Source organism: Phyllobates terribilis, unplaced genomic scaffold (assembly GCF_046119375.1).
Source record: "Phyllobates terribilis strain yellow unplaced genomic scaffold, ASM4611937v1 Scaffold_3__8_contigs__length_932513732, whole genome shotgun sequence".
Taxonomy (NCBI): Eukaryota; Metazoa; Chordata; class Amphibia; order Anura; family Dendrobatidae; genus Phyllobates; species Phyllobates terribilis.
Genome location: NW_027362763.1, coordinates 169,143,211 through 169,157,495, shown reverse-complemented (window position 1 = coordinate 169,157,495; position 14,285 = coordinate 169,143,211). Strand labels below are relative to the sequence as shown.

The window sequence follows — 14,285 nt, the reverse complement described above, 5'->3', positions numbered from 1 at the left end:
CAAAGAAATTGGGTCCCAAGTTTGTAGGGCCCTTTAAGGTGCTTCAGGTTGTCAACCAATCTGCTGTTAGGTTGGAGGTTCCTACCTCCTGGAGAATTAATCCGGTATTTCATGTCTCTCTGTTGAAAAAAGCTGTTGTATCGGATTGTGACGCCTCTGCCTCTGTTCCTCCGGTGGTGGAGGACGGGGGATATGAAATTTCTCGCATCCTTAACTCTAGACGGTATAGAGGTAGTTTGCAGTATCTTGTGGCCTGGAAAGGTTTCGGTCCCGAGGATAACTCTTGGGTGAGGTCGGATGATGTTTCCGCGTCCAGACTTATCAGAGCGTTTCACAGGAGATTTCCTGATAAGCCTGGTCCTAGGGGATCCGGAGGATCCTCTTAGAAGGGGGGGTACTGTTAGAACCTTGCTCTTAGGTTTTTTTTCCTTTGCTGGTCACATGACCTTGTTGGCCTATTTAATCCTGCTCCGCCCTTCTGGCTTTGCTGGACTTCATTGTATATCTACTTTCTAGCTAGCCTGTGCTCTGTGTCTTGCTCTGTTAGTTTGCTTGGTCTACTGACCTCTATGTTTTATATTTTTTGTTTGTTCGTCTGTCTGCTACTATTTCTGTTAGGAGGTGTCCCATATTCCTCCCAGTCCTTAGTACTTGTAGGGATTCCTTCCCCACATCTATAGGTCTCCGTACAGACTAGCTTAGGACTTTAGCAGGTCTGATCGCAGGATCAGGTTCCCTGTTACATCGTAGGGATTAAGCTGAGTTCTATCGTAGGGACAGATCTCCTCTCTTTCCTTAGCTCTGGTAGCAGAACATAACAGTAACTAAACGTTTATCTATCTTAATATCTTACCGGAATTGCAAAGTTATGACTTTTTGTGGTGTAATTTATTACCTTATTTTGCTTCCTTTTCTCCCAAATACTATGCTGCTGTGTTGTTTCTGTGTCTAGTAAATGCTCTTTTAGAAGCTCCTTTCAACTGCTGCTCAGCAAGATCAGTACACTTTATTCAAACAATCTGTGTACGAGACTTTCCCTGTATGAGTATGACGGTGGTGAGCAGAGTGGCTCAGGCAGGGAAAGTCCCAAAGACAGTCTGGTTGAATCAGGGGAGGACGCAGACAGCAGAGCGTCCCTATTCAAGAACAACTTATGATCTTTTCTAGTCCAATAGCTCATTATAATGCACAATTCCACCAGCTTTGAAGGTGGAACTTGGCCCCCTTACTTCCTGGGCCCCAGTGTGGTTGCACAGGTTGCATCAATAGAATGTCCGCCCCTGGTTTGAATGCAGTGAACAGGATCTTGTTAAGCAGCAATTGAAAGGATCTTAGAAAGAATCGTAAACTGGGCAATAAAACTGCATTGCAGCATAGTGGTTGTAAGAGAATGAAGCAAAGTTGCCTAGAGAATAATTAAAGTAAAAAACTTAAGTACGCATCTACAAACTTTAGATTGAGCCCGTACACTGCTCATCTCATGATAGAGCATAAGCTGAGCACTAAGAAGCAATCTGGACCTGAACAGGTATCTGGACCTGATATCATAATTAATTTAAAAGTTTAGATACACTTAAAAGAGGATATGTCATAAATGTTTAATAGGTAGGGTCCTATCTCAAAAACTGGGGTCTCCTAATCTCCCTTCTGTCCAGTGTGCTATGACTGGAAAGAAGGCTGTGCATGTGGGGCTCTCTATATTCTCTTCATTGAGAGTTATGAAAGCAGCCATGCACACTTAGGGAGAGCATCTCTGTAATATGGCATCCAGTGGAGCATGCCACAAAAACTAGATGGGTAAGTCAGTGTCCCATAGACTTATATGGGTGCCAAACTATAGCTCTGCAATCTGTATGACACTGTAACACGGTCGTGTATATGTGACCTGTGCATTACTATGTAGAAAACAGAACTCTGTAAGCAATTTCATGTAAGCCCAAGCAGAGCATTTTTGCTCCCCTAGCAATCCTTAATCATATCACGGCTCCAATGTTCTGAACTTATATAACCATAGTTCCCTCTAATGCTGTCAGTTCAGATAACTAAATCAGTGATCAGCTCAGGAATTGCAGCGGTAATATGTATGAAGAAATGCATCTTTATTACCCACGTGTAAAATTAATTTGTCACTGTATTGATAATAAAATCTTATTTAGGAATACTGGGGAGAATGGAGACTGTTTCTCAGTATAAACTGCAAGAAATTCCAGCAGAAACCTAATCTATTTCTGTATGTTTATCCCTACGTAAGTCTTATTTTAAACATGTTTATAGCGTAGCGCAACTAAAAGCCATGTGACGTTCAACATAAGTCCATGAAATCCACAGCAGGAGTTTTTACAGAACGAAAATAACTGTGCTAATGTACACTCAACAAGCTGAAAAAAGAGCTCAAGAGGGAACTAGAATAGATGTCGCGGCACAATATGAGGGCTCTAATTGATTAAATGCTCTACGATGACGACAAAGAGGAGCTCTTAACAATAAAAGTTTGGATAAGGGTGAAAACTTGGCTACTGGAAATCAAATGGTGTCCTTGGAGCTGTCAGCATAATATTACGGGGATAGCTTGCCATACTGATAAACAAAAGCTACGTCTTGTCTTATGCAGTTATTTTTTTTAATTAATTTTGTGGGTGACAGTATACATGACCACAATTTTAGGATAATTTGGGGCTGGAGCAAGACAATTTCTCTTGCTACAAAGACAGGGGCTTGGATGGAAAGCATCGGTGTCTTACCTTAGAAGATAACTTGTACGAAAATAAAGTTTTATCATTTTATTCAATCGCTTTTGATCACCACATACATGTCTCTGAAGCTAAACAGCATAAGTGGCATAGTGCTTTGCATGTTCTTGTTATTGACCCGGTCAATGGTGGGATCTGTGTTATTGCGTTTCCTCTTTTAATTTATCTACAGTACCGTACAAAAGTATTAGGCATTTGTGAAAAAATTGCTGCAAAGTAAGAATGCCATCACAAATAGAATTGTAAATAGTTTTATCCAATTAATGAAGTTGAAAATGAAGAACAAAGCAAAAATCTAAATCAAATCAATATTTGAGATGACTGCCTTTGTTTTGAAAACAGCATCAATTCTTCTGGATACACTTGTACACAGTTTTTGTAGGAACTTCGGATGGAACTTGTTTCAAACATCTTGGAGAACTAACCATAGATCTTCTGTAGATGATGTTTTGTGCAAATCCTTTTGTTTCCTCATGTAATCCTAGACAGATTTGATAATGTTGAGATCAGGGCTCTGTGGGAGCCATATCATCACTTCCAAGACTCCTTGTTCTTTTTTACTCTAAATATTTTTTTTTAATGACATTGCCTGTATGTTTGGGATTGTTGTTCTGCTGTAGAATAAACGTAGAGCCAATCAAAAGCCTCTTTGATGGTATTACATGATGGATAATTATCTGCTTGTATTTCTCAGCACTGAGGACACCATTAATCTTGACCAATTCTGCTTCACTATTGCCTGCAGACATTCATTATTGTGCCACTCTCCGGCCCTTTGGCAAACAAACTGCCTTCTGCTACAACCAAATATTTCACATTTTTACCAATCAGTCCAAAGCACCTGCTGACTTTTTCTGCACCGCAGTTCCGATGCTTTTGTGAATAGTTAGGTCTCTAGGTTTTGTTTCCATATTGAAGGTATGTCTTTTTGGCCACAATTTTTCCATGAAGACCATTTCTGACCAGACTTTTCCAAACAGTAGATGGCTTTAGCCGGGTCTTAAGGGTTGCTGCCAATTCTGAGCTGATGTCACTGCTGGACAGCTTCGATTTCAAAGGGAAGTAACGTGGTATGTGTTTCGTTTGCTACACTATGTTTCCATAAGCTCCTAAACTAAGAATGATGGTCTGGAATTTGTACTATGTTTCCTTGGTTGACCACTTCATCAGCAGTATTCAACATTGCCCATTTCTTGGAGATTCTTTAAAAGAGCTTGAACAACACATTTTGAAATCTGCTGTGAAATCTTTATCTGGGAGAGACATTACTGATGCAGTATAACTACCTTGTGTCTGGTTGCTGTGCTCAGTTTTGCCATAGTGTATGACCTGTGACATAAAACTGTTTTCCACAACTTCACCTCTGTAGAAAAGTTTGGCTGTCATTCACCTAGTTTTAAGCCTCCTAAACATTTTTTCTGTTTCATGTTTAATGACTGTGTTTCAACCTACATATGAAAATGCTGATTATTATCATCTGTTTGGATAATTAGTTACTCTTACACTGTAATTCTAAAAACTTAAAACTGTTACTTGCGCTGGGCAGGTAGACATAAAAAATAGGACGAGAGCCGTCGCCCTATTTTTTACGCCTATCTGTCCAGCGCAAGTGACAGTTTTAAGCTTATTCTCCTTAACCCTTGACAACATGTGGTAGTTGTCCCACTTGCAACAGGCCCAGTCAGGCAGACCTACTAGCGCCATTTCTGTATACTTTAATTCTAAAAATGCCCTGACTTTGTATAAGTGTACCTAGAAGAATTGATGCTGCTTTGAAAGCAAGGGCGGTCACACCAATGACTTGCTCAGAGTACTTTTATTGGGAACTCTGTTTTTTGTTAACTTGCTCATTTCTCAGCTACTTGTATCTTTTATGGGGACCTAAAAACAGATATTGATCTGCAGTTCATGTTGTGCTAATAAGGATGTGCTAACGACAGAGGCGTAACTATAGTTGCTGCATGGGTTGCAATTAGTGATGGATCAGCACTAAAATGCTCGTAAGTGAACTTACTGTGAAGGACCACCTACCCACAAACACGTGGTCAAGTGAATGTGGCCAGGGACGGTACGGAGCCAGTCCACAGCTTTTCACAACCTCATGCCGGCGGTGGCCGGGTGTCCATACTCGGTCCCCAGCCGCCACTATTTCTCCCGGTATCGTCTCCGCCTTCCACAAGCACGGGTCCCACAACATTACCCATGCCCTCCCCAGTGCACTTACTGGGAAGGACCGCCTAACCACAAACACGTGGACAGGTGAAAGTGGCCAGGGATGGTATGGAGCCAGTCCACAGCTTTTTTTGCTGAGAGTCGTATTTCACCATAGCCATATTCTTTAGCTTGGTGAAAGGACTTGGGAAACCATATCTACTCCAGCTGTCATTTCTCCCACGAAGTCCTCTAAAGCTGCTTTCACTTGAAATGTGGCCTTTTAGGCTCGTGGAGGGGGAAGCTTTTCACAACCTCATGCCGGCAGCTGCTGGGTGTCCATACTCGGTCCCCGGCTGCCACTATTTCTCCCGGTATCGTCTCCGCCTTCCAGAAGCACGGGTCCCACAACATATTCTTTAGCTCGGTGAAAGGACTGGCATTGAGAGAAACCGTATCTACTCTGGGTGTCATTTCTCCCAGGAAGTCCTTTAATGCAGCTTGTTGCAGAAGCTATGGCAGCCCATCCAACATCAGCTCGCACTTGTCGGTGGTGCTTCGACACACAAACATCTTTCTTTGCACCTTAATTTCATGACTACAGAGTTGGGCAATGGCCTGATCTGCAATGCGGTTTGAGAAATAACATGCAAAAGCACTTCCATTACATATTAAAAAAGCAACCATAGAGTGTCCAGGAACCTTCCCACACACTTTTCTTAGCCAGGGCTGCTTCTCGGCAGGGTTGGATGGGCCCACCAGAGAACCGGAGACTCCTCCGGTGGGCCCTGGCTTCTCCTTCAGAAGAGTTCATTGTGCATAGGTGAGGCCATGATGATGGTAGAGGCCACCATCTGCTTAGTTTTCTGTTACTTGGAATGTAAGCGCAAGTATGCAGCCAGCCACCCACCCACCCACAGGCCGCAATACTAAATTGCCAGTTTTCTGGGCAGCTGCTTGCACTTGAAATGTGGCCTTTTAGGCTCATGGAGGTGGAAGTTGTCCACAACCTCATGGCGGCGGCAGCCGGGTGTCCATACTCGGTCCCCAGCCGCCACTATTTCTCCCGGTATTGTCTCCGCCTTCTACATGCACGGGTCCCTGAACATTACTGCTGGTACTTTTCTGTGGGAATCTGCTTGCCTTCTGCCAGCCTGGAATATTTCCAGTAAACTATGGTACGATGCCATGGTATTAGCACTGTCCCCAGTACCAGTAGCGAAGCCATCCCCAATTTTATTTGGTAGACTGAGTGGCTGCCCAAATATATTAGTTTCTCATAAAGGAGCTGAAGATAGAGTGTCAGAAGGTGCACATTTCTCCAGCCTGTTAGATATCAGAAGGTGAACGGCAGCATATTGGATCAGTGGTTAGCACTGAAGCCTTGTAGTGCTGGGACCCTGGATTCTAATCCCAGCAAGGACAAGATCTGCAAGGATTTTGTATGTCCCTCCCGTGTTTCGTGGGTTTCCACCTCTGTAAAAAAAGCAGCCATAGAGTGTCCGGGAACCTTCCCACACACTTTTCTTAGCCAGGACTGCTTCTCGGCAGGGTTGGACGGTCCCACCAGAGAATCCTCTGGTGTGCCCTGGCTTCTACATCAGGGGAGTTCATGATAGCACTAACTTTGCAGCTGCTATGGGGCTCTTGAGCGGGGGAGAAAGGTGAGCCCTCAGAATAAAATCCTCTGGTGGGCCCAATGTTTTTCAATCTGAAACAGCTTCTCAGTGGGAGTTGTATTTCACCACAGCCATATTCTTTTGCTCGGTGAAAGGACTGGCATAGAGGGAAACCGTATCTAGTCCGGCTGTCATTTCTCTGTCACCAGGTTCCGCCCATTGTCACACACGACCATGCCTGGCTGTATGCTCAGCGGTGAGAGCCACAGATCAGGCTGCAGTTTTACAGCTTTCAACAATTCTGCAGCGCTGGGCGATTTGTCACCTAAGCATTAAGCATGTTATCTTCAGCACAGCCTGTTGCCGCTTGGCCAAGGCATTGCTGCAGTGCTTTCAGCTTGTGACTGATGTGGTCATTTCGGAGATGGAGGAGAAGGAGGATGTGCAGGTTAAATTGGCGACTCTGTTTTTTATACTAAAGAAAGTGTCTACTGTTTTTTTTTTTTCTTACATTATTTTTTTAAAACAAATACATTCACTGGGAAATGTCATTTTAACATACATTTTACAACCTTATCTGGACATGTGGTGTGTGACACATTCACATCATCAGACACTTCCTGTTTCATTTATGATGGAGGGACTCTGAAAGTCACAAAGCCTATTTTTATAATGTCATCAGGCGGCCCTTGCTATTCTTAAAAGGGCTGCAGTCGGCCCTCACTATTGTTAGAGAGCCATCAGCCGGCTATGCTTTGTTGTTCCCATTATTAATGAGTGGGTCTCCTATACTGTTATTGTGTATGCAGTGACTGCAAGGGCTGGCAAAAATTTGGACGCAACCCAATACCCTTTTGAAGAGACATAGAGGAGGGTGTTAGTAAAAAAAATGTTCCCATTATAAAGGAGCGTGTCTCCTATAGTGGTAATGCCCATGCTGTGACTGCAAGGGCTGCCAAAATTTGGGAAAAACCCCTCTAAGAATTTAAAGACACATAGAGCTGGGTCACAGTAACCAGTACGACATGTTCCCATTATAAAGGAGAGGGTCTGCTATACATTTGTAGGGTATGCAGTGAGTCCAACGGCTGACCAAATTTAGGAAAAACCCCACTAACAATTTAAAGACACATGGAGCAGGGCCAGAGTAATGACAAATTCCCATTAGAAAGGAGAGGGTCTCCCATAGTGTTGGCCTATGCAGTGAATGTAAGTGCTGCCAAAAATTGGGAGGCACTCCAATGCCCCTTGAAAGAGACTTAGAGGGCCTCATAAAAAAATGTTCCCATTAGAAAGGAGCAGGTCTCCTATACTTGTAATGTCCATGCACTAAGTGTATGGGCTGACATACATTTACCCCTAGGGGGTATACATGAACAAACTGTATAAAAATTTTTTTTTACGGGCATCATAAACACCCTTTAAAAAAATTATGTGGGTGTTGCATCATGGACGACGGTCACCCTGGTGATATGGTGGTGGAGGATGAGGATGAGGAGAAGGAGGAGGACAAGAGCAAATAGCCAAAATCAGGAAGTGTATACCTATGTGCGGGTGTGAAAAGGTGCATTGGAATACATCTCCCAAAAAAAGACACTGGATTTGAGTTTATGTTATGCTGCTATCATTCGGTGGCATAGAGAAGTCTGGCCCAATCCAGCCCTTGTTCATTTTTATAAGAGTCAGCCTGTCAGCATTTTCAGTGACAGGCGGATGCGCTTATCAGTTATAATTCCACCAGCGGCACTAAAAATCCACTCTGATAAAATGCTAGCGGCAGGTCAGGCCAGGACCTCCAAGGCATAGAGAGCCAGTTCATTCCACGTATCCACCTTGGATACCCAATAATTTTAAGGAACAGAGGAATCACGGAGGACGTTGGTACGGTCAGCAAGGTACTCCTTCAGCATCTTCCCAAACTTTGCCCTCCTTGTGAGAGTACCCCATGCCTCAGGGCTTGTGCGATATGAGGTTCTGAGAAAATTCTCCTAGAATTTTGACAGTGTTCCCCTGTCTCTGCTGGATTACAGTTGTGTCTCTCTCGCCTGTACTCCTTGGTTGTCCAATGAACTATAACCTCTGCCGCCAGCGTTTTCAGATGGGAATTTTTTTAATTGTTCCGTAACAAGGGCCTTCTGGTACTGCCCCATTTTTGTAAACCTGTCCGCCTCACGAATAAGAGTTATAAAGTTCTCCTTGTAGCCTGGGTCTAGAAGTGTCACCAACCAGTAATGACTGTCACCCAAAATTTTGAGAACGTGAGGGTTATGGGAAAGGCAGCGTAACATAAACTCAGCCATGCGTGCCAGACTGCTAACAGGCAAGACTTCCGTGTCCTCACCAAGAGGACGAGTCACCATGCTCTCCTCCTCCTCCTCTTCTCTGTCCTCAGGCCATCCACGCTGAACAGACGGTATGACAGTTATACAGGTAGTACCGTCTACAGCACATGAAACTAGCTCCTGTTCTTCCTCCTCCTCCTCTTCCTTATTATCACCCAATCCACATTGGGATGAGATGAGGCTGGGCTGTGTGTAGTCACCCTGTATTATTCCTTGCTCCATCTCATCGTGCTCCGCCTGCAATACATCCTCTTTGATTGTGAGCAGAGAGCGTTTCAGAAGACAGAGAAGCGGGATGTTGACGCTAATTATGGCGTCATCGCCGCTCACCATCTTGGTGGAGTCCTCAAAGTTTTGGAGGATGGTATATATGTCAGACATCCTTGTCCACTCCTGTGTGGAGTCTGAACTGAATACCGACGCCCTTGTTGATGCTGGTACTCAACAACTGCCCTCTTCTGCTCAAAAATCCTTCCCAACATCTGCAGTGTAGAGTTAAATCGCGTGGGGACATCACACACCAGTCTGTGAGCCAGAATCTGCAAACATTGCTGAAGAATGGTAAAGGCGGCGTACTTTGACAAGCATATCCGGCAGGTCCGGGTAGGATTTGAGAAATCGCTGAACCACGAGGTTAAGCACATGGGCCATGCATGGTACGTGTGTGAGCTCGCCTCGGCTCAGAGCCGCCACCAGGTTCTGACCATGGTCACACACGACCATGCCAGGCTGTAGGTTGAGCGGTGTGAGCCATACATCTGCCTGCTATTTCAGAGCTGTCCACAACTCTTCAGCATTGTGCGGTTTGTCACCTAAGCATATTAGCTTCAACACAGCCTGTTGCCGCTTGGCCGAGGCAGTGTTGCAGTGCTTCCAACTTATGACTGATGTGGTCATTTCGAAGTTGGAGGCTGAAGAGGAGGAGGCGGAGGATGATGAAGTGCAGGAGCTGTATACTGTGGGGGCTACCCTGATTGACCTAGGGCCTGCGAACCTTGGCGTCGGCAGGACGTGTTCTGTCCCGAGGTCCGACTGGGTCCCGGCTTCCAGTATGTTAACCCAGTGTGCCATCAGCGAGATGTACCTTCCCTGCCCACAAGCACTTGTCCATGTGTCCATGGTTAGGTGGACTTTCCTGGTAACTGCGGTCTTGAGGGCACGGCTAACATTTTGGGACACGTGCTTGTGTAATGTGGTGATGGCACACCGGGAGAAATACTGGCGGCTGGGGACCGAGTACCCGAGAAACGGCCGCCGCCATCAAGTTGCGGAATGCTTCCGTCTCCACGAGCCTAAAAGGCAACATTTCTAGCGCAAGCAGTCTCAAAATGTGGGAATTTTGTAGTGTGGCCTGTGAGGCGTTGGCTGCGTATTTGCGCTTGCTTTCCAAGGACTGGGATATGGACAACTGAACACTGCGCTGAGACTAGGACGTGGGTGTGCTTCCTGATGCTGCTACTTGAGAGTGTGCAATGACAGGTGCAGGGCAGGAGGCATGTTCGCATGCACAATGGACAGGGGATTGGCTTGCATGCACAACAGCGGAAGAAGAAATGGTGGCACCCGCAGACACTGTTCCTGGACCTTGGGGTTCGGCCTACAAAGTCGGGTGCTTTGCTGCCATGTGCCTGATCATGCTGGTGGTAATCAGGCTGGTCAGTTTGCCATCCCTGCTGATGCTGGCCTGGCAGGTGTTTCAAATGGCCTTTTTGGGGGTTATCGGCAGAGTCTTTAAAAAACGACCAGACTCGGGAATACCTAACAGTTGTACTGGCAACTTCCTTCGTGTTGGGGAACTGTTGCCTGCCTTCTTTCTGCGCCCACCACACTGCTTCTTCCTTCCTGTTGGGGTTCTCTGCCTCCCTCCCCCTGTGTGCTGATCTACTTGCTCTGCATGTCCTCCTGCCAGGTTGGGTCAGTTACTAGATCATCCACCACCTCGTCTTCCACTTCCGCACTGTGGTCCTCCTCCTGACTTTCTGGCAATTGTGTCTCATCATCGTCCACCTCTTGTGACACTTTCCGAACGTCACCTTCGTTTGACCGTGGCTGCTCAAATATTTGGGCATCGCTACATGCAATGTCCTCTTGCCTCGCTTCAAGTGGATCGGGCGAGAGGCCCGAATCTATAAATGGAAAAGTGAACAGCTCTTCGGAGTGTCCAAGTGTGGGATCAGTTGTCTCTGGGCACACGGCATGGTGGGAGGAAGGAGGTTCAGGGTGAGGAATATGCAGTCCAGACTCACAGCTACTGAGACTCGACTGTGTGGAAGACAAGGTGATGGTGGTGGTGGCTAAGTGACTGGAAGCGTTATCTGCTATCCAACCAATAACCTTTTCACTCTGCTCTGTGTTCAATAGTGTTATTCTGCGGCCCCCTAATATTTGGGATAGGAAAGTCGGGCAAGAAGATGTTGGTGTTTGTTGTGGCACAATTTCAGCTTGCCCACGGCCTAGGCCTCTGCATGCACCATCACCATCACGTCCAGTTCCCCGTCCATTGCCACGTGCCTTGCCCATTTTAAATGGAGGACTATATCTTCCACGCTCACTACAAATGACTGAATTATGAGCGTACTTATATATGATCCGTGTGACGGACAAACCACAGTTTTAAATACCTGGCCTGTAGGTAACTATTTTGAACGCAAACTGGTGTCAATTACTTCAATGACACACTGAAACAAATTTTTAATGGAGGTCAGAAATGGCAGTATTTTCTGAAAACATATATGTGATCCGTGTGATGAACAAACCACAGTTTTAAATACCTGGCCTGTAGGTAACTATTTTGAACAGCAAACTGGTGTAAATTGCTTCACTGACACACTGAAACAAATTTTTAATGGAGGTCAGAAATGGCAGTATTTTCTGAAAATGTATATGTGATCCGTGTGATGAAGAAAACACAGTTTTAAATACCTGGCCTGTAGACTATTTTGAACTGCAAACTGATGTCAATTTCTTCACTGACACACTGAAATTTTTTTTTAATGGAGGCCAGAAATGGCAGTATTTTCTGAAAACGTATATGTGATCCGTGTGACGGAGAAAACACAGTTTTAAGTACCTGGCCTGTAGGTAACTATTTTGAACAGCAAACTGGTGTCAATTGCTTCACTCACACACTGAATTTTTTTTAATGGAGGCCAGAAATGGCAGTATTTTCAGCGCAATTATATGTGATCCGTGTGACGGACAAACCACAGTTTTAAATAGCTGGATTTTTAGCGCTGTAATATGGAAAGGACCTGGCTGTATTATGCAGCGCCAACAAGCAAATGGCGCAGAAAAACAATGTTTTCTTGAATGCTTTTTAAGCAAATAATGAGGATTAAGATCCAAAAAAAAATTATTCCTGGCCCCTGAGACCTGGGCCTATGTCTAGAAATATCTAACCGCAGCAGCAGACAAAACTGGAATGGAGCCTCTTGTGCACTGCAGTCTGCTATATACCCTGCCTGCCTATATACACTGCCTGCCTGCAGCATTACAGTGAGTGGCAGGCAATCCCTGCATGTTCATTGGCTCTGTAAAGAGCGTCAAACATGCAGGGAGTTGACCCGAGCTCCTGCCGAGCAACCCCAGAAATACTCGGCGAGCGCTGAGCATCTCAAGCAGTGAGATGTTTGGGCGAGCACCGAGCAGTAGCGAGCATGCTCGCTCATCACTAGTTACAATCTCATCCAGGCCCTTGATCCTACAGGGCTCAAAAGAACTCAGGCTCATATGAAAAGACTATTACTATAAGGGTATGTTCACACTAGGAATTTTTTCAGCGTATTTTTTTCTGCAGGAAAATCTGATCTCTTGGCAGAAAAGAAGCTGAGGCAAAAACACAGGTTTTGGTGTGTTTTTTGGTGCATTTTTTGGTGCATTTTTCAGGATCCAAATGTTCAGCTTTGCTTCCACCACAGAGGCATGAACACAGGTCCCCATTGGCAGTGTATTTACTAAATTTCACATTTTGTCCTGCCATTGAGTTGCTCAATTGCTTCAATTTCACACCTTTGTCAGCCAGAGTTAGGATTAGTACAGTTTAATTAAATTAGTGATGCGTATAAAGTAAACATTGGCTGTGAGATTGAACAATACGTGGTCAGCCAATGTTTACTTTGTAAGCATCACTATTTTATACTGTACTAATCCAAACTGCCATCTCAGGTGACCAAGACAAGATGGTAAACTTGTGAAAAATCGCAAAAATAAATGAGTTTCGCATACTACAGTGCTTGCTTTTTTAACTGAAAGGCAGCAAAACCTGATGGCTATGTTCACACTAGGCTTTTTTTCAGCGTTTTTTCACCACCCATTACTTTCAGTGGGTGAAAAACACTGAAAAAAATGCTGAAAGAAGTTACATGCTCTATTGTGCAAAAAAATCATGCAAAGCACAAAATACTGATGACACAAAAACCAATGTGTGTGCATGAGATTACTGGTACCGTAAAACGCAGCTGAAAATATGCATAAAAAAAGCATTAAAAAAACACTGAAAAAACGCTTAGTGTGAATATAGCCTTAAAGACTTGCAATAGTTTGCGGCTTTGTTGGAGATTTTGCATTGGGGCCCACGACCTTCAAGGAGATTTCGCGTTGGGGCCCACTGGCTGCCGACAAAAATAATGGGAACATTCCGCTGTATGATCACCCCCCCCACACCCCAAAGAAGGCACTGCTAGGTGATAATAGTCCTTAGATCAACTTTGTGAATCATCGATCTGGGCACTTTATTGGCAATTGTAAAACTTTTCTCCCTTCTTTCTGTTGAGAATGGCAGAGGGAGTCCAGGATTTAGCAAAGACGGGAGCCAAATGTATATTGTTTGGTCACCATTTTGCATTTTTGACCAATGGAAAAACTGTGGATAAATGTTCCCCGCTGTATTGCTGTATGGGAACTGTAAGGTAGTTATTCAGTATGGAGAAATGAAGGTCGTGAGATTAATTTCTCTGGGCAGTGGATAATTTTCCTTCTCAAAGCATCTTGCAACTCAGTATTTAAGGATTTCATAGGCTGCAGCTTTATATTATTTCATTAAGATAAAACAACAACATACAAATATTTCCCTGAAGGTCATCATGATACATACATAATAGATGTAATCAGGCAGAAGATAAGCAATAACAGAGAGCCAGCTGCAAGTCAGCTAATAATGTCAGCAATTAACCAAAGACAAGGTCAGACACAATAGGATAGGAAGCACAGCGTTCTCCTAGTACAGCAGTAGCCTGAAATTCAAGCTCAGATTAATATGATAAAAATGAGGACATTATAAAAAGGGTATACAAAAAGATATGCTAAATAATGTTTGTATTATGTTCCACAAGTGTGCAAGAAATAAAAAAGGTTGAAACATTATTTATTAGAATATGTGCAATTTCTATTAGTTTAGAGAAAAAAAGGCATAATATATATTATGG

The 14,285-nt window shown here is 44.3% G+C and overlaps 1 protein-coding gene across 5 annotated transcripts in view; it reads left to right on the top strand.

The window, feature by feature from the left end:
• The window catches only part of LOC141258951 (ephrin type-A receptor 3-like), a 349,962-nt gene that overhangs the window by 310,824 nt on the left and 24,853 nt on the right, over window positions 1-14,285 (top strand). The window lies entirely within an intron of this gene.